We start from the raw sequence: 23,700 nt of genomic DNA, 5'->3' as shown, positions 1-23,700 counted from the left end.
TGTGGAAGGAATTGCCTGTGACAGGTGTCTGAATATTACCAGGAAAGCATTCTCCTGACTCAGCAGGTTTGGCACCAACTCTTACAATCAAATTATTGAGAGCTATTCAAGACTAGCCTCAAACAGTTGTGCAGAGGGGTAGGAAGGAGTAAGGATTCTTCCCTGTTTGGCAGCTGTGAAAAGGTCAACCACAAAGGCAGTCCCCAGACCCAAGAGGAGTACAGGCGCCCTGGGCCAGGTACCTTCCCAGGGAATGTGGAGGGTAGCCAGAGAGGAGCAAAAAATAGCCAGAAGTGTGGCTCTGCCCATCAGGCTGGTAGCTGGCATCAGTGAGATATGCTGTATCCTGGAAACAGGTTTAATGAATTAATTTCACCCTAGCAGTTTGTGCCATATGTATGTGTGTAGTATATATTTATATATCTCTCTATCTATATATCTCACTGTCTTTCAGGGTGTGTGTGCCTGTATACAAAGTATTCCCTCAATCCAGGAATGGTGCTAAGGGAGCTGAGAGCCTACAGAGTGTCTTAGTGCTGCTTTTTAAAGCCTGCTGTCTCCAGCATAGTGCAAAGCTTAATGTCCTTGATTTTGAAGTGTGTTATAAAAAGATTAATTTCATTTTATGGAAGGGGTAACCTGAGCCAGTGACTTGTCCAAGGTTGTTCAGAAGAACAAGTTCAGCTAGACAGGGCAGTGACAGAAGTAGGTAGAAATACCAATTTATTGCTCTAGTCACTGGCAACTATTGCCTCAACACAGAATGGGTATTGACATTTTGTTTATGTAAATGTGTATGTGTACAAGGAGTTGAGACAGCCATTTCTGCTCAGATCATTTGCCCATTTTTAACATTTACACACACATGGATTTGTTTAGATCATCTCTACTCAAATTTATTTGCAATAGTGTGCATTATTATGGCATTTGTGAAGCTTTAAAATATTTTCCATTAAACTCAGTTCCTAGGATGCATGCTGAGGAAACCTAAAGCAGTGAATACAGCCTTCAGTCTATCAACCACCTCTTGGTTGGATTGCCAATCCCTACAGTGCTGAGTGAGGATTTGGGTCTGTCCCAGTGTATCAAAGGGGCCAGACTCGTCTTGTGCAGGTGGTATCTACTCAGTGAAGTTCAAATGCACTTCTGCCTAAGAGGACTGGAGCCCTCCAAGTTGTATTCCACTCCCATTCTCCTGACAGCTCTTCACTACTGGCTTTTGGCCATGGTGGCAATGTGAATAGAGGCTCTGCAGTCAAAACAGACCACACAGGAATAATTTGTGACTGATTTTGCAAGGCTTATTTGCATCATTGAAGATCCAAACTCTGGTTTTCCTTCTATGTAAACCACTAACAACTTATGACAACTTTGTTGACCTGATGATTGAATTGTACATAGAATATGCTACTTGTCAGAATGAAAGACTTCGTGAAGGTCTGTTTTGGGGAAACAAGAGTGGCAAGTGAAAGAACAGCTTAGGGCATAACTGAGGGATGTTGAGAGAATCCATTCACCCGGAGGTGTCAAAGATTCTGCTGAATCTACGTGGCTGGTCTGCTACAGACCCAAGAAGATGAAACCGACTGCATAGTTTAAAAGGAATATTCCTGGGAGAGGAAAAGAAAAAATGGCTTGTTTTAGGAGAGTAAAGATAGAAGCAGGCGACTTGCTGCCAGGCTGTGGGCTGAACCTATAGTGGTACCTGTGAATAGCTGCCCCAGTATCTGAGTGGCTGCAATGCATTTCAGTGCCCAGCATCCTGGGCAACCTGTGTTCTCCATATGGACCTTTTTCCCTTGTGACCCACTCTTCCAGTGACACTCTCAGACAAGGCCAAAATCCCTTTTTTTTCAATTTGTATTTACTTACGGAATTTGATTTGTAAATTTTGGGACCATTTTCCAAAGGACTCCCACATGTGGCTTTCTCAAGTACCCACTCTAGCATCAAAACTATATCTCCAGTTAAGTTTATTTAAAGTTTATTTGTGAGCTCAGACTCTGGTGACTAGACAGATTGTGTCTCTCATTTGCAGGTGATGGGACTCATGTCTATGTTCTTGGCTTCCTAGTTGTTATAAATGATGCATTCTTCAATTCAGTGCTATAGACCAAGTTGGACTATTTGGATCAGAAAGAGCTGTTCTCATCTCCAAAACAAGATGTTTTTCTTTCTATCTGACTTTAAACCTGTTTGAAGGATATGATATTTTTAGATCAGATCTTGTTCACTGTCCCTGCCTGTCAGGCTACAGACCTGAACATCACAAAATGCTAAGAGAAAGACTCTTGTTTCAGATGTTTAGGCTGCCACAGTTCTGATGGAAGAAACTGCAGCTCAACATTGAAACCTGCACATATGATTGCCCAAACCTAGTCTTTTCCATGCCATCCATCTCCAATGTTTATATTTTCAAAGTGGATGATTTCACCTCCTATGCAATGTATGGCACTGGTTTTAGAGACTTTTAGCACAGATTAGAGGCTTTCAAGGTGCACTAACATTCCAAGACCACCTCCACTCACCTAAAGAATTCTCAAAAGTTCTCAAAAGTATCCAGTGTTTCTCAAGCACAGCCTAGCAAAGGAGAGAGAAGTTGGTCCCTTAGAAGTCAAAAACACCTGGCAAGCAGCTCCCAAGCTCCTCCTCTCTTCCATCAAATGTCAGAAGAATTTGTGTATTGCATTTAAAACCTGATTTTCTACTGAATGATTTACATGGAGTCCTGTAGAACCCAGTGAGCTGCATGAGGAATTTTGTGTGCGCTGTTTCCCAGGACGTGTTGACAACAGATTAATTTGTGGCAGGTTTAAAAGATGTACTTTTTCCCTTTTAGTAAACATTCTCTGTCCCTCCACCCTTTTCCTTGTCTCTGTAGGTCTCTTTCTTTGTCTCCTGTCAGAATAAATCTAGGTGACATGCACTGTAGTTAACTCAAAATATTGCCAGCATTAAATGTGCCCAGACATTTTTATGAATACATTAAACTTGCATGAAAATTTTAGGCATTATAATTTACCAAGCTTACACCAAGATGGCATTTGATACTGACATGAGCTATTAATTAAAAAAGAGGACGTTAAATAATTGTCAGTTGACGTATAAATTGCTGTTTTGTTGGCTGACAGAATCTTGCCTCAAGCCTTTTTCTTCTCAAGCGTTAGTAAATATCCCATTGAGTTTAAGGGCAACCCATTGTGAATTGTTTAAATCTTAATGTTATGTACCTGACTAAATAAACTGGTAAATGCTATTAATTACTTCACAATGAGCTGTCATTATCATGTGGGTATAGAAACACTTTTTTTTTTAGTATTTTGGAAATTATCAAGGGAGACACATCTGAATACTTCCTGTTCTTAGTGAAAATCTGTTCTTGGAATGGGTTGGTTAGGTTCAGTACCAGCTAACTGGGGTTCTGACCTAGAGGATGATAATCTGCATCAAGGCCTTCAGCTGGTACAAGGCTGAGCAACTCCATCAGCTATGAAAGTACAGTGCTGGGTGATGCCCACTCAGAGTATGTCCCAGCTAGGGAAATATTGAGTGACTGATGGGGTTTGTGGGAATAATGACGTGAAATTTAAAACAAAATTTGGCTAAAGGTGAATTTGGTTGAGTGTTCTATCAGTTGGATTAAGTATTTTTTTTTCCTGAACAAGCATTAATAGTCATCACTGGTCAAGCAGAAAATTAAGCTGTTTGCAGAAGATTTGCCAGTTCTCCTCTCCAATCCTAAAGAGATGGTCTCTCAATTAACACTGAGGGTTTCAGGTTGCCTGTCCCTGAGGGATTCAGGATGGCTATATGGTTGGTTGGAGAAAATCAGGTGATTTCAGATGATAGATTTCACTTTATCAGAGGGTTTTCCAGGACTAGCCACTGGTCTAAAAATTCCATGAATTACAAATCCATAGGGAACTGAAGCAGGTAGATAAAATCAACTTAGACCTAATTACCATATGCCTCTCTGGTGACCTGAATAAATCCTACTAAGGATTAGTTTATTAGGGGCATTTTTAAATGTTTGCTATGGCTCTGGTTGTATTTTTACTGCCAGAGGTTTCCTCAAGACCAGTAGAAGGCTATAGTGTTTCCACAGATTAACACCAGCATTACAGAATCCCCTAGTGACCCACCAGAGAATAATACATAGATGCCCTGAAGTGAATGAGAACAAAGATTTGCTGGTAAATTACAGACTACCACAGCAGAATTGAAAAGTACAGTGATTAAGAAGTGACAGTGGATTACTAGGTTTTTTCCTACTTAGCCATAAAAGTGTAGTCTTTAACATAAATAGTTTTACCCCAAAACATTGTGAAATTAGAGTTTCTCTCACTGGTCAGTGTCAGTGGCTCTAAGGCAAAATGTTTGTGTATTGTGTCACACTTCCAGCCTTAAGACCAGAATTTTGTCATGAAACTGGAAATTTCATTCTACCTTTTAGCAAATGCCTGTAGACTGGGATAAGGAAATACCAAAGAGGTCAATGTAAGGTCACCATTAAAGACATTAAATTTTGCTGCCACCACAAAGTCAGTCACTTCCCCTAGAAAGATCAGAGGATGATATAATAAATGTTCAGACTGTCTCTGAAGGAAAATATGGCACATAATAAACAGCAAAGGGAGCTAGAGAAGCCCAGTGTGGAACAGTTCATAGATCATACCATCTGCATTTCACCCAGGCAGTAAATCTACCACTGCCTTCCATGTTTCTTCTTGTCTTTGTCCCTGTCATCCCTTTATTCTCTTTTCTCTTGACTCTGGTCTCTGGCTTTTCTGTTCTGGCTTAGCTCTTTCTCATGACTTTCCTATTCATTGTTCTGTCTTTACTGTCCTGAAAGCAGCATAAAGTTTACCAAGTATTCTATGTTTGTTCTTCTGACCTTATCATAGTCCTAATCTATTTCAGGTTAATGCACAGGAATTGCCAGAGTCTTGTCAGAGAATGGTGTGTTACTAGAAAGGAAACATTTTGTGCCAGTTACCACTGGGGGAGTGTCTCCCTGGGAAAATAACAAATCCTTCAGGACTGGGGCCCTTCTCTGTTGGGCACACAAAGCATTGAAGCCGTTGCTGCAGAGGGTGTCCTTGCTTTGATCTTTAATTCTGTGTTTACATATGCTGTGCTCTCGTTATGAGGAATGGCTGTGATAGGGACATCCTTCTATCCAGCTCTCTGAGAGAGGCCAAAAGCCATTTCTGAGATCATCGAGTACAGCTGTTGTCTTCACTTGATGAGAATGCTCATTAATTAATGTTTGGGGTTTTTTTAGTCACTTATAAAATGTCTCAAAGGAACACAAAAGAGTCACCATCTGTAGGTTACCATGAGCCAACAGACAACTTGCAGTCCAGAGTCTCTGCTCCTGTCCCCTTCTCCATTGCCTGCCCCTGGGGGAGATGCAGAGTGACCATTGCCTACGAAGGCTGGCCCTGCTCTTCTGCTGATGAACTGGTCAGGTGCTCAAACCCTAAAATGGCCTTACTGTTTTGGGTAAGGGGGAGGATGGTGAAGGGCAAAGAGGCATCCCTTCCAGCAGGAATGATCATTGCGTGACCTTGACTTGTAAGAGCCTGGAGTGAAGGGAGTTCTCAGAACTGAGATCCAGACACAGTAACCTTAGATGAAGCCATTTACCCAGAGTTTGCTGTTATTATACATAGAACAAACAAAACAAAACAAAAAACCTAACAAACAAAAAAAAAAACCCAAAAACCAAAAAAGCTTCATCACAAGTGTTTGAAGGATTTTAATTTTAAAAACAATCTGTCTGCTGAGTTTTCTTGCATGTTTCTGAAATGTTAAAATGCTGTTAGAAGAAAATTCCTTTTTCCATGCAGATTCACTAGATATCTCTAGAGCCTTATCATGTGTGTTATGTGCAATCATTCAAATGTGGGGAAGCATCATGCATAACGAGAGAGAAATTAAAAGTTGTGCATAAGAGAAAACATGATGACTCTTACCTTCTATCCATTTTGCCATCTGACTCTAAAGTGAGAAGAGGAAAATGTGATTAGGTAAAAACAAGGAACAGAGGGATGATAGGCCTCCACAGAATTTGTGAGGAGACAACTAGGAGTCCACAGTTACAGCTGGTAAAGATCCAGCCATCCTTTCTGAGGAAAAACTCTTTGATAGTAGTTGTAGCATGCAACTTTCCTAAAGGCCTTCTTGATTCTAGCAGCTGGAATATCGCATGACAATTTTGTCAGAGCTGTATCTTAGCTAATACTTTGTCTGTTTTGAGTTTGGTTGTAGCATATCCCCAGGGTATCATGAGAAACAAGTTTGAGACTAAAGAGTAGAGTTGGTTATACTGAAATGTAAATCTGCAGTTCTAGGCAGTCCAGCAATTCAGACACTTCTAAAATAGTTCTTCTCAGGAAAACCAGAGCTGTTGTACATACACAATTGCTAACACTGAAGCTCAGACCTGCTGTATCAGAAGATGAGGAGAGCTAGATCTATGGATAAGGGATTAGGAGTATGTTTTTCTTACCTTCAAAGACACTGTCAATCATTTTGGTTTTGGTCATGCAGATTACTACTGCTACAAAACTGATTGCTAGAACTGCTCCCAGAATAATTCCTATAATAACATATGTGTAATCTGCAAATATTGAAAACAAGTCAGTGAGTATACACCATTAAATAATAAATACATTCTTTGAGGTTCAGATGTGCCAAACTTTAAATGAATCCCTAAACAGAAAATGCTGAGCCAGACTAGGTATCTGAGAAGAGTCTGAGTCTATTCTTTCAAACCCCAGCATACCATGAAGCCATGTGAACCTGTGGCTAAGGGGCTCGAGGATATTCTATGATAATGAACAGCTTCAGCTTCTGGTGTGTGCAGGTCTCAGCTGAGTTTTAGAGCTAGGGCTTTACTTTTCCCCCCAAAACCAAAATCCACCATCCCCACTCCTTTGCCACTCTGTATCCTTCCAAACTGTTACTCCTGCTTTCCATAGCTGCACATGCACATATCCACCTCCCAGTCCCTCACCTCCTGCCCTGCCCAGCTGTTCTGCCTCTGTAAGTCTTTGCTGCGAGGAAGCAGAATTTTTAAGTGTAAACTATGATCTGTGTTGTGATTTGGCATCACTGTGTGTACAGAAGGGTCCTCCTTCATCCATCAGGCAGGAGGGTGCCTGTGTTCAGGGTCTGAGTCCCATGCTCTGTCCTCCCTACACGTAATTTAAAGTGTCAGTCACATGACAGGACTCTGCAGCACTAGCCAACTACAAACTCAATCAGATGCTTATGTTCTACATATAAAAGGTATACAAAGTCTTCTAAGGACATTCAGTTGTGTTGTTTTGCCTCTAACTTCCTGTCTGGAAGTGAAAATCTCACCATAAACTCACCTATTTCCTCCTCTGGGTTTCCAGAAGCATATACCTTTGCTCTCCGAAAATCTGGAATGGAAATATTTTAGCCTGTTAGGACATTGAGCAGAATGCCATTTCTGGCTATTTCCAAGGGGATAGTTGATTCTAATAATTTTTAAGATAGAATACAAGGCTTCCTGCTGTAGTGAAGTGTTATCAGTCAAGTTAATGAGGGCATCCTAGAAATGTGGTCACACTGTGCCAGTTTTTGACCAGAAGAGAAAATACAATTCCAGAATTTTATGTTGCCTTAGCACTGTTTCCATTCCATGGTTTTGTCACTGCAAGCCAGAGAGCTTCTACAAGAGAAGCTGCTATAAATCAAGAGGAAGATTACAGATACACTAAGGCTAATAAGACATGCTAATAGGTGAGGATATGGCATAGCCCAACACCCCTTTAAAGAAAAACATGAATCCCAATCCTGCCTTGTAGTTCCAGTAGTCAGAATGTGATTTATTGCTGGCAGAGAAGAGAGTCTTTTCCTCTTGCAAGCAAACTTTGTGGGCTGGAAGCAAACCTTTTCAGAGACTTCTATGCCAAGTACTCTGTTCATAAAAAGGACAACTCCTGGCTCTTCCCTTCTCCATAAAGCCACTGAGCCATGCTGCCTGATGCTCAGGGTGTGCCAGGCCCTCAGAATGGAGTGGCTTTGAAGAAAACAATTCATTCCCATATACTTTATGAAGGAAAAATAATCAATATTAAAAAAAAAAAAAAAAAGAGAAAAAGGAAAGGTCCTGTTTAGTGTCAATGTTGCATGATTATAGGAAATTGTTAAAAATGTACACTCAATTTTTTTTTTTTTTCAGTGCAAGGATATTTCCACCAAAGCCTTCTCAAGTAGCTCCAAATGATGTAACTGCTGTGTAGCTGCATGAGGTGCCTGGACCATGAGAAGGCTTTGAAGGCAGGTATGACTCCTGCATGCTGCTAAACTCCTGTCCCCTGCACATGCTTCAGGCAGAACATGAAGGCACTGCTTTTTGGCCAGAGTGGCAGTACAGGTGGGAATACAGCTGCTTTTCATCAACATCAACATCATCTTTTCACTGGCATTCCCCACCATAGCAGGGAACTGGGAGGGAGTATTGTCTGGCTGAAACCCAAGTAGAATTTTAATGTCTTAAGTGCACTCAGTTTTACTACTGCTAAGGTGTCCAACATTGCAAGTCCCAGCTCCTCTCGTCCACTTTTTGCGGAAAAAATTTTATTTTCTTGAGGTATGGGGGGGGTCTGGGCTTTCATTTGTTTTCCAGTAAAATGAATGCTAGAAACATGACTGCTTTTTAACTTGAAGCATAGTCCTTATGTTCCAAAACAAGGCATTTTGGTATCTTTACAGAAATACATCTTGTGTCTGCTTTTCAGACTACTAAAACCCTTGAGCTGAGTGTGGGCCCTGGGGCTTCCAGGGTTATGTCAAAAAAATCTGATATATTGAGTGGCTTACAACAGATCTGTTTTTATTTCCTGGTCTTAATCACATTTCTATTCCCAAATTTTAATAAATTACAAATCAAGCTTCAAAAATCTGGAGAAGAGCTTTAAAAAATCTTGAGTTTCAGAGCAAATGTATTTTGGGAACTATAATTCAGAGCTGAAACTCCTTTTTTTTTTTTTTTTTGCCAAACTTTTCTTCGTAATGAAAATGTCTGGAAACTTATTTTATACAAGCAGAAAGGTTTTCTCTCCAAAACCTCCATGACACTCAGAGAAGGAGTTGTAACAGGTAGAAATCTATGCTTATACTGGCTATACTAAATGACCAAAATCAAAGTTATAAAGATAAGGAAATTCAAAGAGAAAAAGAAGGTCTAAGGCTACACAGTGGGCATAAAAAGCATAGCTTCTGTTTTTCCGTATTAAAAACCAGTCTCTTTGCTCTCGCCTGTGATTTTATTTCATTATAAATTTTATAAAAACACCTTTCTTCCATCCCCTTAATTATTCCTTGTGCCCATATGAAGAATGTTTTAAATTCAAACATAATAAAAGTGATATTGTATTACTTTTATTATCCTAATGATCATAATACATAGACCTTAATGTATGCTTTCTAATGGAATTAAACCAGTGTCAGATTATGTATTTTATGGCAGAAATAATATTTTACATGGAATATTTTATGTAGGTCAGTTTAATACATTGAGATTAAGTTCTTAGTTTCTTTTTAAAAAGGGAGGGAAATTTCTGAAAACCCACAAGACTAAAGAGAATATTTTCAATTCGTACTTTCAAAATGCTTTTAATTAAGGTTTAATATCGTTTACTGGATGCTGCTTAAATACTGTTTGCTTTCAAAGACAGTGTTCGGTGGATTCTCTTTGTTTCAGTTTTTTCCTGGGTGAAAAGAGGTGGATTAACTAACTCAAATACACATTTTTCTGTTTGATCTTAATCTTATCTGCAATTTAGATCTTTCGGGGATGTACAAAAACCTTCCCATTTGGGGGGGTTAGAAATGATGCCTTAAACTCTGCAGTGCCCTCGTCCCAGTGCTGGATTTCTGACTCTCTCTGTAGAGGGCTTAAACTAACACATCTTGAATAAACCCTCTGGACTTGCAGAGTATTTGCTTATGTGTGGAAGAGCCTAGCGGATGAATTTGATACCCACACTCGAGTGACTTGTGGATCATTTTTCAAAGCGCCTCGAAGCAAGTGACGGTGCTGTTTGCCCTCTGCGGTGTGCCCGGCTCGGCCACAGCGTGCAGCTGCGGGGGAGATGTGCCCCCGGCTCTGGCAGCCCCAGCAGGCGGGGGAGATACGCGGGCTGCGTCTCCACCGCCGGGGAACATCTTGGTGAGTGTGTTGTGGGCAATCTGGAGATGAGACTGCAGCCTGGATGGGTCCTGCGTTACACGTGGGGGCAGTGCAGAAAGAGGAACTGTGGAGCTGCTGTGGGAGCCTGCGAGAGGAGCCGGGCTTGCTGAGCTGTGCTGCAGCCAGGCACGCAGCGGGGAAGCTCTCACTGCCGGCTGCAAACACAGTGCTCTGCCACTGCGGTTACCCACTTCAAGGTAGAGCTGCTGAGCAAGTGATGGACCCGCAGATAAATACTCTGGGCTGGGAGCCTCTAGTGTGTGATCCCGGTGTAGCTCTGGGCAGGCTCAGCGCTCGCCAGACGTGCTGCACGCAGAGCTGAGCCAAGCAGAGAACAGATTCTGAGCCACGCCGGTGTCCCTGTGCGCTCTGCGCCACAGCGGTGCCTTGCCCAGAGGTCAGCGCAGCGAGGAAAATGGTGCAGAATGCAATTTGGGCATGAGATCAGGGAGCAGGAAGAGCTCCATTTCCCCACCGGATTAGGTGTTGTAAGCCACTCCTAGCCATAAGCTGCAGTGATAAACAGCAACGTGTGCCTCGTTCTTCACAGTGCACAGCACTTGCCTTAGTCCCTTTGCTTGCTGCCTCCTGCTTCCACGTAACTTTCTTCTCCCTTCCTCCAACAACTCATATTTCTCCTCATTGCAGCAGACAATGGCATTGCAGCAGCCAGGAGCTCAGTGCCATTCATAATTGAGACAGCAAATAGGAAAGGAAGCAAATATCTGGGAAACCTAGAGGCAGGGTAGAAAAAAGGGATGGCTCACAGGGGATATCTGAGCAACTCCAGAGTCAAGTAAGGAATGCCCATGACAACAAAGAGGTTACAGGCAATTATCCTGCTGGAAGCCACTCCTGAAAACCAACATATAAAAATGGAAGTATTTTAGCTGGTATTTAGTGTAGCAAAACTTCCAGCCATGTGTAAATTTCTTAATATAGGTGCTGTTGGCATCCAAGCAAATGAGTCCTTTCACTGGAATTCAGAGGCAAAATCCTTCACTCTAGTAATAGATGAGCACAGGAGTAACTCTGACATGGAGACAGGAATTGTTTGAGCTCTAGTCTGTTCCACGTACGGCTCCATCCATTGCATATAGCTTGCCTGTACCTTTCCATGTGAACACCTGCAGGCATTTTCTCTATTGCAAAACGCCTTTTGTTGTTAAACGTGTCTTGCTGCTCCTGGGTCTGCATCTCTTTGCTCTAAGCAAATGCTACTGCACTAATGGGACTTGTGCCGTTTGATTGCTGAGCCATAACCAGTCAGTCACTAGGGGCCTGTCACAGCTGACTTCACATCTCTAAGAATAGTTACCTATATCCCATGTGGTGGACAGTCTCCACTCCTCTGGAGTCTTGGAAGTGCCTGTAGAAAGGTGCAGAGGGCTTGAAGGGCCAACAAAAAAAGACAGTGAGAGCAACAAATTCCTGTGTGCACCCTGAGAATGGGTACCTGCAGGGTAGAGCACTGCTGTAGATCTGTGGACAGCTTTGCAGAAGGTGAGGCAGTAGTGGATATCCAGTGGATGCAAGCTGCAATAACTGGTCTGCATGTCTTGGGTGGGGCAAACTGCCCTTGTGGGATTCCCCAAATGTAGATGGTGATTTCCTGTGAATGTCTGCGTGAAGCAGGGTAGTATGGGAGGAGCTCATTAGGTAAAAGCTGAGGCTTTTGCCACCAGAGGGTGGTGCCTGCCCCCTTACCAAACGTCCCGGGACGGCAGTAGCCCATGGAACTGCCGGCAGCTCCCTCATCCCCGTTAGCCCACACTGCCCAGTGTTAATATGAGCCCTGCTGAGGCTTCCTAGCCATGAGCCCCACTTCCTCCCTGCACAACGAGGAGACGAGTAAGAATGAAGGAAAAAACGGGTTGTGAGAAAGCCCTGCTTTGGGCCAGCAGGGAGCATTAGAAACAGCGTGAGTCAGGAGCACGAAAGTCCAAAAAGGGAGAGTCGCAGAGTCCAAAAGCAGCTTGCAGTCAGCATGCACACAGGTCAGCTTTTCCCTCACACTCTGCTGAAGTACTGTTTCCTGTACAGTGCCAAACCAGGTGCTCAGCAGCTCGGCCATCTCATCTGCACAGCTGCAGGCATTTAACTTCACGGTGTCTTCTGGATTGAGCACAACCGAGCCCTTTGCACCCAGAATAGGAAATGTGAGCTAGAAAACTCAGCAAAATACCCCTCTGGTTCAAAAAATGTTTCTTCTCTAAGAAACAAAGTTTTACACAAGATATGTACAATTAACCTGGGGAATAAGTAAGCCCACCAAGCTCAGGAAAAAAAGCTCTCAAAAAGAATGGAAAACAAATAAGTTAGATCACTTACTTAAGAGAAGAAATGCTGTTGGAACTGATATCCAGCTTGTTAGTAAGGTCATTATGAAGTTGTGACAACGGAGTTGTTTCACCCAAGTTTTCCTGAGTTTTGCTGTTCTGCAGTGTCTTAAAAAAAAAAAAAAAAAAAAAAAAAAAAAAAAAAAAGCTGAAGCAGGTCACATGATCGTTGAGAAACTACAGTCACATCCTGAGTAGTTACATTTGCAAACAGAAGTGCCCTTTTTTGGGTTTAAGTTCAATATATAAGCAAACTTGAAAATGTTTTGTGGAGAAGGTAGACAGCCAACAATCACAGCCTAGTTCAGCTGTTTTGCTCTCTAAGGGGCCTTTAAACACTAACAGTTATTTTTACAAATTGAAAATGTCCTACCATGGTGAATTTGTTTCTGCTGAAACCTTCTAAATCTGCGGATAAGCAAGTGGATTTTCTGTCTTAGAAGAAGAACCTTCTGAGGCATTCTCTTTCAGTATTGCCAGCTTTCTTATGAACTCAACTTGAATGATATCATAATGTGTTGAGAAGAGCACTTATTTGAATATTTCCCTTTCATAATCAGCTTTTTCAGGAGCAGAGGAGAAGCAGCTCACTATGGCTGCTAAGCCATTGCAAGCCAGTTCCCAGACAGTAACTTCTGACTAAGAAAAATATCTCGATGTTCCTGGCCTATTTTGCGGTGTGAAGCATTGGTACAACTGACTGTGGCAGATGTCATAGAAAGTATTTGTTACTGCTTTGACCTGCAGTGAGTGTTGGTGTGCACATACACCTGTGTGTGTGTAGTTCATTTTTGCTCTTTCACTACTCCTGGTTCTCTATGGGGTCAGAGTTGGAAACACCAAAACCAAGAAAACAAAAATCTCTGCACCAGCTGGATGGAAAATGTCAGGATGCTTGTAAGAAACCTTCAGTGGTTTTGTACCTCATATGTTTCATCTACAAATGATCCCATGCTTTAAGGTTCCTGAAAACCTGTTATTGAAGGAATAGCAGAAATGTCAACTCTCTTGTTTAGTTTTGGGGTTTGGTGGTTGCTTTTTTATTGGGTGGGGTGGTTTTGTTTTATTTTGCTTTGTTGCTTCTTATTTTGTTTTTGTTGCTTCTCCTGGCCCAAATCAGCAATCTCAAGTAGTTTCTATATTTCAAAGAAGGAGCTAAGCATCTGAGTATTTGGCTGAAATTGCTAAAGCTGTTTGCTTTATTCCATTGCTACTTTTCCACGAATGCTTCAAAGAGCTTAGCTGGGTGACTGCACACAGCTGACTGCTTAAGCTTCACTGTTCTTGTTCACGGCATACCTCCAGTGAGGAAAAGCACTGACCAGAATAAGCCAGGCTTAATATAATCCTGCTTTGTCGTAGGTTTATTCTGATTCTTGACCAAACTGGGAAATGTGGTTTCAAGCACAGTCATCATTATCAGCCTTCCCTCTATCCTTCACCATCCAGCCACTGGGCAGGATATATATGTTTAATTAATTCTGCTTTTACCTTCGACCTGTAAATAGTGGGAGTAATGTCAGATTTATACGTTATATGAATAACAAGGATTTCTCAGGAGACCCTGTCTTGGTGAAAGAGGCTAACTGTAATTTTCAGCTGTGAGTAATTGTATATAATATAATCCTAAATGATTTTTCTTCTGTAATTTCATTAGAGTTTAGAAATTTAATTAGATTTTGAATCACTCTGAAATAAAGTAGCAAAACACCCAGAGACTAAGTGCAGTGGTTATTTTGTCCTCCGAGGCCAGAATTCTTGGTCTCAAATTGGCATGTGTTCATTAGGAGGAAGTTTGCAGAAGTTCTTGATATATTATTGTCTTTCAGAATGGACTCTGAATAGGTCTTTGGAGAGCATTAGAAGAGCACACAATTATTATACAGACTCTTTTTGAGGTTTAAGATCATCTGCCTTTCATATACTTAATAAAAATACGCCTCTAAAGTTGTTTAAGAAACTGTGGAGATAGGAAAGATGCTACTCCAGTGCCTCAGTGCTCTTCCTGGTTTATTAGCAACTCCAGTACCTGTGTATGATGATACAGAGAGGAGTTGTTTGCTTTACTTTAATGATTAGGTAGGTTTATGGTTATTTTTATTGCTACACATATGAACTGTCATGGTGGCTGTAATTAGAGACACACTAAAATGCTGTTCCTTCAATTCCATCTGAGGTTCAAAAGAAATCTGTCCTGGCCAACTTTGATTCTCTGAGGAATTAGTCCTATGGGCAAAAAATGGACTCAGATGGCACTGAACAGCGCAAAGCCAAGACCAGTGCAGCAGCTTCTTATAGCATGGGGCACCAGGATAGTTGTGGGTTCAGAAAGGAGATTCTCTTAAAAGATGAAAAAAGGAAATGTGAAATGAAGAATTTCAGCAGGACAAATCAGACAAACTTAAAAATCTCTTTCAATAATGGCAAGCCAACCTATTTGAAAATAAAGTAGTAAGTCCAATGCAATGGGATGCATGTCAGTCCTGAAGTGAAAAGCCAAAAAGAAACCCCCCCCCCGGTGAGTAGAATGTTCTGTTACAGACTGACCCATGCAAACATTGCTGACTGACTCATGTCAACATCCTGTTGACAGGATTCCAGCATCCTCAGTGTTTGCCACTGCAGGCTGACATGGAGTGAAACAATTCCTTGGTCGGATCCAAGGGGTCATTTCCTTTTTTTCATTAACAGCTCTCGATGAGAGCTCATCGTCACACAAATCCAGTCCTTGGGCTCAAATATATGCTTTCAGAGTGTGGCCAAGTTAATCTTGAGTCCAATTGAAAAGAAAGAAGAAAGATCGAAAGATTTTGTGCACTTTGCTTGATAGGTGCCAATGGTGAATAGACAACCTCAGGCAGCCTGCTGTGTGTGGATGTGCTGCCTTCCATTAACATGCCATGTCACATCATGGGACAAAATGAAGAAAACATGTTCAGGCTGGTTACTGCCAAAAAATCAAGGTGCTTTTGCTATGGGCATCCAGAACAAATGGAAACTATGCTTGAAAACTCACAGCTGCTCTTCCTTTGCTATTTTCTCCATCACCCCCTCTGTCAGGACTCTGAGCTGCTGGGACAACTGGAAGGGATTCCATGTCACAGCAAGCAGCAGAATCACAGATGTCGGGTGTGTTAACAAAGGGAAACACGCCTGCACCAGCTATGTAATGCTTTCCTGCCTTGACATTAAGGAATATTGTGGGAAACCATTCAGCATTTCAGCCTTGCTCCTTTTTTATTCCCCTCCATCTCTCTTTCCTTTTCAGTGTAAAGCAATGTATTATGTTACAGAGGTGCTGATACATTTTAAAAACGTGTTTTCTGGATTTTACTTGAGGGTCTCTATAGCTTGGCCCTATTACCAGCTCAGAGAGGTGCAAGGAGGCAAAGAAAAAAGCCTTGGGACATGTACTCAGGTCTCTTGTGTACATCAGGAAAGACAGTGCTGAAGTAGTCTCTACATTGTTTGTGTCATTGCTGAAATCTTTTTGAGAGAGCAGCTGGAGGAGGAGATTCTTCCACCGATCATATATTCTCCGAAGCACTGTAAGTCCCAGTGAAGATACTGTAGTGTTTTTAAAAGTGCCAGAGGAACTGGGATGCTACAGGAGGAAGAAACAATCCCAAAGCTGATGAAAGAAGTCCTTGTGGGAGAGTTTGGCTCTCTGAGCAGTGAGTGTTGGACTGGGTGACCCTAAATGAAGGGCTCCAGTATTCACTGGATGATATTGTCTGGTTCTCTGGTTATCTTGGTCACCAGAGGGGTGTTGGTTGATAAAGTTCCTTTACTGAGGCAGCACTGCTGGAATTTTTCCTATGTAGGTTTTCACACGGCATGAACAAAACATGCCAGGCAGCCTGGCTTTGTCATTGTTGCATATTCTGGTACACTCAGCTGTGTCTTAAAATACCTTTGACGTGTATGATGATAACTTAGAAAGTTCCTAAGCAACCTCTGAAAATGTCTGGGTGCTTACTCTCTGAAGGTGGTGTGTGTTGTGGAGGAGCAAAATGCAGTGGTTGGGATGTTTCAGAGCAAGAGAAAAGGGTAAAGTGTGTCCAGTTTCCATCCAATATTCTTCCATCTCCTGTCCGTCTGTATTCTGTATAAGCATGTTGGACTTTATTAAAGGGAAACCATGGTGAGTTTCCTCCAAATTATCTATTAAAGAGCATAGGTGTTGGAGTAGCAGAAATTTTTTTTGTCTCTCCTGTTCCAGGTGTAAAATAGGATTTTCAACAGAATAAAACTTCCAAGAAAATACGCCGTAAATGTGGAAAGGTTGAGCGTCTTTCCGAGGAATGGACGCCTGAAAAACACCAGTTGTTCCTTTTTGCGAATGTAGATTCAGTGTCCCATAAAAGTGGTAATCCATGTAGTTCATGTCCCTGTTATGCCCTCTTGGCTGCGTCACCCGCTGAGTTGCATTCTCATGATGTGCTGTAACCAGAGGACAGAATGATCCATTGCACTGGCACAGCAAAAATTTGATGCGTCCAGGGAATTTTTTTCTTTTGCTAGTCAATTCAACCATCAAAAGAGGGGACATGAAATGTGAGATATGTAACTTCCACAAGAAAGCCTGGTAAGTTTCTGGGTAGATGCGTTCAGCTGGTGGCTTTGGGTGTGGCTGTGTGAGTTTGTTTTAGTGATAAGGAAGCATTTCAAGCCAGTCAAGGGCAGCTGTGACTAGTGAATAGTGGACAAACGGACTCCTACAGCACATTTATATTATTCCTTGCATGTACATCTTGCACTTTACTTTTGAAATCCTGTTGTCAGAAGCCAATTTTGAATGTACATAGAGCAGAGCTACTTGAACAAGCCAAGCAGTTCCTATTCAAAGTAATTGCCACTTACTTTCTTTATAATATGATCAATGCTGGTGACATGACATTAGACCTAACTGCATCCCATTTTGGTGCTAGTGAATATTTGCACTTACACAAGGCCTTGAAGAAGCTGGGACTTCTCTTGAGATAAAGCAGATGTTGCATCTTTAATGGAATGTAATAGGCATACACAAGCTGATTCCCTTCTTTGGGATTAGAATTGTGTGGTTTTTCTCCTTTTACATCTAACAAACACCAAAAAGCATTAAAGTCTTTAGACATTTTCATAAACACCAAGTTAAAATAAAATGAGCATTTGGCATTCATTTCCATGCAGATTCCCTCAAATACATTACATCATCTGCCTGTGAAAACAGTCCTTTTGCTCATGTGCATGGTGCTGTGGAAAGCTGAAAGCTTTCAGCCTCTGACAGAGGCTTTCAAAAATCTCATCTCTGCATGATGGGGCTGTGTCTGCCAAAGTGAGTGGAAAGATATTTATGGACAAAGGAAGAAAGGCACCAAAATTCAAATTTAGATAGCTGAAATAGGAGAGTTAAATATGTTTCTAGTTACCTCCCTGCTTTCTTTAAGCCCTTATATATAGATATAAGGTTGTAAAAACCTGTTTTAACTACTTCAGCAGGAATTTAAGTGCTTACATTATGGTTTAAGATAGTTAGAATCTTAGAATCTTATAGGATCTAACCTATGTTGTCTTTCTGATGGATGAGGCCCAAAGTCTTTCCTATGGAGGCAGTGTTAATGATAGGCAATTAGCAGAAACAGCATCTCAGTGCATAGGCACTTTGCTAGTAAAATCATCACTATGCGTGATCCAGTGACAGCCAAGGCATTCAGCTTTTACTCTGTACTAATGTCTGCCTACATCACAGCCCAAATTAATCTTAGGGGAGGGATCTAAAACAAGACTGCATTTCTCACCAAATCCTTGCAGCATCCCAAGTTCTGGTAGATGACATTCCCCTGCATTGTCCACCTCTATTCAGCTTTCAGACTCCTACACCCCTGGTTCCCCTCACACAGAGCACTTTGTGAATTAGATTAATTTGAAGATATCCTTGAAAGCTTTATGTGGTGGACAACAAATGTGAGGCGGTCACTGATGGCAGCTTATGTAAAGTTAACATGTTCTTTGGTCTCATTGCTCTGTAGAAATCAAGACCTTGACCATAACATGTTTCTTGATTTCCTTCCCCTTGTTTGTCACTGTCCTTGTTTATCAGTCTAGAGCATATCAGATGGACCAGGTCAGGGCCAATGTGGGATTGCTTAAAGATGTTGACGCCATGGGGGGAAGCAGCAGAACCAGCATGTGAAGTATTCGGGGGCTGACTTTGAACTATGTGAATTTGTGATATGCAGGCTGCACCAGGAGAGGGAATGTGAGGTTACTGCAGTCACTCAAGCCTGTGAAGATATTTGTCATTCCAAAACTATGCTGTTGAGGGCTTTGCTTGAGGGGGAACATCAGGGAGGGTAAAATAGAAAGTGGAATGTAGGTTCTCAGGATTGCTATTAAGAGGCACAAGTGACATCATGGCAAAGTCATCTACTTCTCCCCCAGGAAAAAGGTGGAAACAGTACACACAACCATACCCCAGATCTCCTGGTGTGAATTTTGCAGGGTTTGTATAGTCTGTTCATTGTACTTGGATATAATCTTAGGTTGGGACTCCTGTGTTCAAGGGAAATCTGAAGTGCACTCTTGCCTCTCTTGGGCTCCTGTTCTCTCTGTGGGCTTGCTGGCACCTGAGCCTGGCCCATGTAAACCAAGTCTCTTCATGGGTTCAGCAAAGCAAGGGTTTGCAGGATGAGGAGTGAGGAAGAGATCACATCTACATGTCCATGTTTTGGCTGCAGAAAATCAAAAGCATCCCCTTTTGGTGATGAGTATCCTTAAATGCCACCATCCACTACTGGGATGCCAGGGTGAGTGGTCTTTGCAGAGGTGCCACTCCTCCAGCCTGTGGGGCTGTTTCTGCCTGTAGCTCAGAGCTGTAGGTTCTGCCTGGCAGCCTTTCTGTAAAGCATTTCAGCTTGTTTTGTTCCCCAGTGCTGAACAGACAGGAGCCATCTGCCATCTCTGCAGTGCCTGTGAAGAAGTCCCTGTGTCCCACAGCTGCCAGCACCGACTGTGGGTGGGTTTGGCTCTGCTGGGAGTTCCATGCTCTTCATTGTCCAACAGCCTCTCTCTGCCTCCCACCATGAAACACCACAGCAGGGGCATTTCTGAGGGTCTTCGCTGGCATAGGTTGAATAGACTGATACCTAGATGTCATATTCGAAAATAATTTTTCATGTCCAGTGATTAATTTTTACTTTTACAGCATTTTTCCGTATTTTTTCTTCTCCTTGACTATCTAAGGAAGTCATGCCTTGATAACACCTGCCTGGAAATGCAGGCTGGGCTGGAACTGATGTCCTCTTGACTTGCTTGGATCCATTCTCATCTCTTGGGATCTTCAGTATTAATTGTCTCTTTTCTCCTTTTTTGAGCTTTTGCCTTTTCCTGTCCAGACCTTTGGCTGTACTATCACCTAGCAGTGAATGCAGATGCAGCAGAGATTTTTCAAAATTTATTTCCTGGATGCCCAAAGATGGACAAAACTAATAAAAACCTGAGTCAGCACCTGCTATAGTGGTGGGAAATTTCTGACTTGAAAATGGAAGATTTTTCAGTGATCCACATGTTCACATGGTCTGACACTGAGATTAAGGGAGGCAAGGGTCCATTTGGTAGCATCATAGAATGGTTTGGGTAGGCAAGAACCTTAGAGATCTAGTTTCAACCTTCCTGCAATGGGCAGGGACACCTTTCAGTAGACCATCAGAGTCCCATCCAGCCTGAGCTTGAACATTTGCAGGGATGGGGCATCCCCAACTTCCCTGGGCAATTTCTCCCAGTGCCTCATCAGTTCCAGTGCCTCACCAGTTCCAGTGCCTCACCTATCATGTTTCTTTGGCACTCGACTGTCTAAGGCATGTAGGAAAAATTCTAGTCTGAGTTACATGTGTACAGTTTAGTGTGCCACTACTTTAGTATCTTACTCTGTTTTCTCTGTGACTGAAGGATTTTTAAATTTCTCAAGTCACCAGTAGGACCCCAATCCAGCAACATTTAGACAACATTAGTAAAATTAAAAGGTATCTTTTGTCTGTGAGGACTCTCCCCCACAAAATCCTTCATGATCACCATTAAGAGGCCATTCCTTCCCCTGGCAGCCTTTACTGGGGTGAAATACAAGCACTGTTGCCAGCACTTACCATGGATAATTAACAGCTTTGTTGGGGCTTCAGTATTTACTTGAAATTCCAAGGATGCAAGACTTAGGGAAGCCCAATCTGATCATTATTCACTTCTGAGACAAATATCTATGGAACAGGTTAATATAGTCCCTGGCTTCTGTGTGAAGCTGGGGTCTGAGGGGGGTTGGGATGTCGGGAGGCCATGGGGAAAGGACAGTATCAGAAGTGAGAAGAGTTGAATAGCTGTAGGAGGATGCTGATGGCCACAGAACAGGGGCAGGGACACCTTCTTTGGCTACAGCAGAAGTGGCATCACATGTTAAAGGAGAAAGGAAATGCAAAACTGAGGGTCACGCTTAAACTACGGACTATGAAGTGCCATGTCTGGGGGTGGGCATAGAGGGGCTGATGCTAAATGAGTACATATATTTTGTAAAGTGTATTTGAGGGCTCTTAGGCTAAGGAAATTTTAGATGAAGTTTCAAATGTCAGGTCAGACAAGGTGTTGGGGTCCCTCCCCTGCCGTGTAGCCCTGGGAGAGGGGCCCTGAGGGCACAGACACGGGGTTTCCCTGTCCCTGCTCAGCCTCGTTCCCATTGGTTGGTTTGTGTTCCCTGCGCGGGCAGAAGGACCCTTGGTCCCGTGACTGGAACAGTTCCTGGGCAGAGCTCCGGCCATGCGGCTGGAGAAATAAACATCTCTGAAACAGCTATCAAGAATCTGTCTGTCCATATATATTTCCTTTCCACGGGACTCCTGGTTTGATATATGCGTGTTGCAGTATCCTCACTGCAACAACAAGGGGACAGAGGTATAACATAGCAGCAATGTTAGTGTGAGCAGAGACCCAGTAAAAGGGCTTGGCTCATTCTACAGAGCTACAAAGCTCATGCAGCGTTTTCCAAAGAAGCCCTCTAGCAGTCAGACACCTCTTGCAGTTGCGTGCCATGGACTGGGCATCCATATCTCCTTGACTCTTCAGACTATCCTCGTCTCTTCAGTGAGCTCTTGCTATCCCACCTGGTGTGATAAAAGAAACTGCTAAAACTGGAGGCTGCTGAATGTTATGCTGCCTCTATTCAAATCTCTAATGAGCTCCTCCTTGTAGCTCTAGGTTTAATTAGTTTTCATTGCAATATTAATGATCCAAACAAACCATTTTAACTTTCCTGTTGCACAGCTGGAATCTTCTTATTTAGTATTGTACTCTATAAGGGAATCACACCAACTTCCTTTCCCTTCCCCCATTTCTGCTATTAATATGCATTAAAATCACAGTCTCGCTGGCATAGAATTTCAGACCTGCTATAAAACTCTAATAATTTCTAAAAATGGCAAGGCTGAACTAATGACAGAGCCTTATCCAAATAATGCAAAGACAGATTTCTCCTAGAGTTTGATGGAAGTGATGATTAATACTTCATTTATTTATTTACAGTCTATCAGCATTTAGAACAATTTGCTCATTCCTTTGAGCCTGCATAAAATCTCTCTTGAACTCCATGGTATTAGAGCAGAAATGCCTAATCTGTTAATCTTCAGCAAAAATGCCTACTTTCTCTCTTTATTTTCCCCTGAGGAGAAGGGCCCTTCCCAATGTATGTCTGAAGACTGCACAGCTCAAAGTCTTTCCCTATCACATGGACTAGGTGCATCTCACATTTCCCTCTGAAATCCCTGATAGTGAGGATTTAGAGGAGAGTCTTTGTTGCTCTCTGGTGTGTTTCACTTCCTGGACTCACTCTGACTTGTGGAGACTGAAATAAATTGGATTGTAGATAATCTGGGTATCTTCCTGTTGAAGGATGCTAGAGAAGACGACTCTCTGAAGGCCTGGCCTGGAATCTTGCCAGCACCTTCTCCTTTCTAAGCCATAGAAATAATGGAAAAGTTGGTAGCAAGAAACCTCCAGAGCTTCTTGCTTAAACTCCTCCTCGGAGCTGGTCTGTTGCTGACACCAGTTTTGGCTTTGTCCTGTTTAGAAAGGGATGTTTTCTAGGAGCTGGAAGAGCTGTGCTCTGCAGAAAGGCTGTCAGCAGCTGGATAAAAGGATTTTCCAGCTATACTGCACAAGAGAGGTCAAGATACAACTGTGAGAGCGCAAAAGAGATTTAGTACCACTTGCAAAAAGTAATTTTCATTGGGACTTACTCTCATAAGTGCTCACATTGTTTTTGAAAATAGGACTTTGGAGTGGGACCGTGAAGATAAAGGGATGCTATGTGATTGCTTGCTGTGTCATTGCCTGCAGGGTCTAAGTTCAAGAGAGCAACAAGTGACTTGATTGCAGAGCACCATCCCCATGGCCCAGGCAGTGGAGAGCTGGAAGTGCCTCCCCTGGAGCCCCTGCTCTGGGGGCCTGATGTAGGCAGTGTTCCCTCCTGCACAACTCACCCCTTCTGCAAGAGACCTGTCCTCACAGAGCACTTTCCTTTAGGAAGTCATCGAGCCAGGTGGGAGCTAAACTCACAATTCTATCCTAAAATCAAGCATTTATGGCACCATAGATTTGCTTGGAAACTAAAGCAATTCAGTAAATGCAGGAAAATAGTTGCACTGTCAAGGTCTCCTCTGGCTGCTGTTGGTGTTGGGAGAATCATCCAGGAGAGAGGTTGGGTACTGAGGGTCAGGACTTTCCAGGGCTTTCTCCAGCTGTGTAGTATTGTGAAAATAAAACTTTCTACCTCCATCTATCTGTGTTTAAATACCATTTTTTTCTGCCTCTCTGCCTGAATAGAGACTTTTAATGTGTGGGTATCTTGGCTGATGGGATTCACAGCCCATTTTCTTAACTTCTGTGATCTCACAGGGGAAAGACTTTATTGTGTGGAACTTTCTGCAGCAGAAGTTTATTGAAGATTTTTACCAGTGAGCTGATTTCACTAATGCTCTTGTGGTGGTTTACTTCATATTTGTCATTCATTCATTGCATGGGAGTGTAAGGGTGAATGGTGACCTACAAAAGCACACTGTCAACAGTTGACAGGTGTTTGTCCAAAGTGCTCCTGCTGTGAAGTTGTAGATC

General features: G+C 42.4%; 1 protein-coding gene across 1 annotated transcript in view; it reads left to right on the top strand.

The window, feature by feature from the left end:
* The first annotated feature begins 8,225 nt into the window (after positions 1-8,225).
* The window catches only part of C8H10orf71 (chromosome 8 C10orf71 homolog), a 52,159-nt gene continuing 36,684 nt past the window's right edge, over positions 8,226-23,700 (top strand). Inside the window, exon 1 of the mRNA XM_048311722.1 lies at positions 8,226-8,413. The gene's annotated coding sequence lies outside the window, so the exon portion shown is untranslated. The remainder of the gene's footprint in view (positions 8,414-23,700) is intronic.

This window comes from Corvus hawaiiensis, chromosome 8 (genome assembly GCF_020740725.1).
Source record: "Corvus hawaiiensis isolate bCorHaw1 chromosome 8, bCorHaw1.pri.cur, whole genome shotgun sequence".
Lineage (NCBI taxonomy): Eukaryota > Metazoa > Chordata > Aves > Passeriformes > Corvidae > Corvus > Corvus hawaiiensis.
This window is presented reverse-complemented; position numbering and strand designations above follow the sequence as displayed.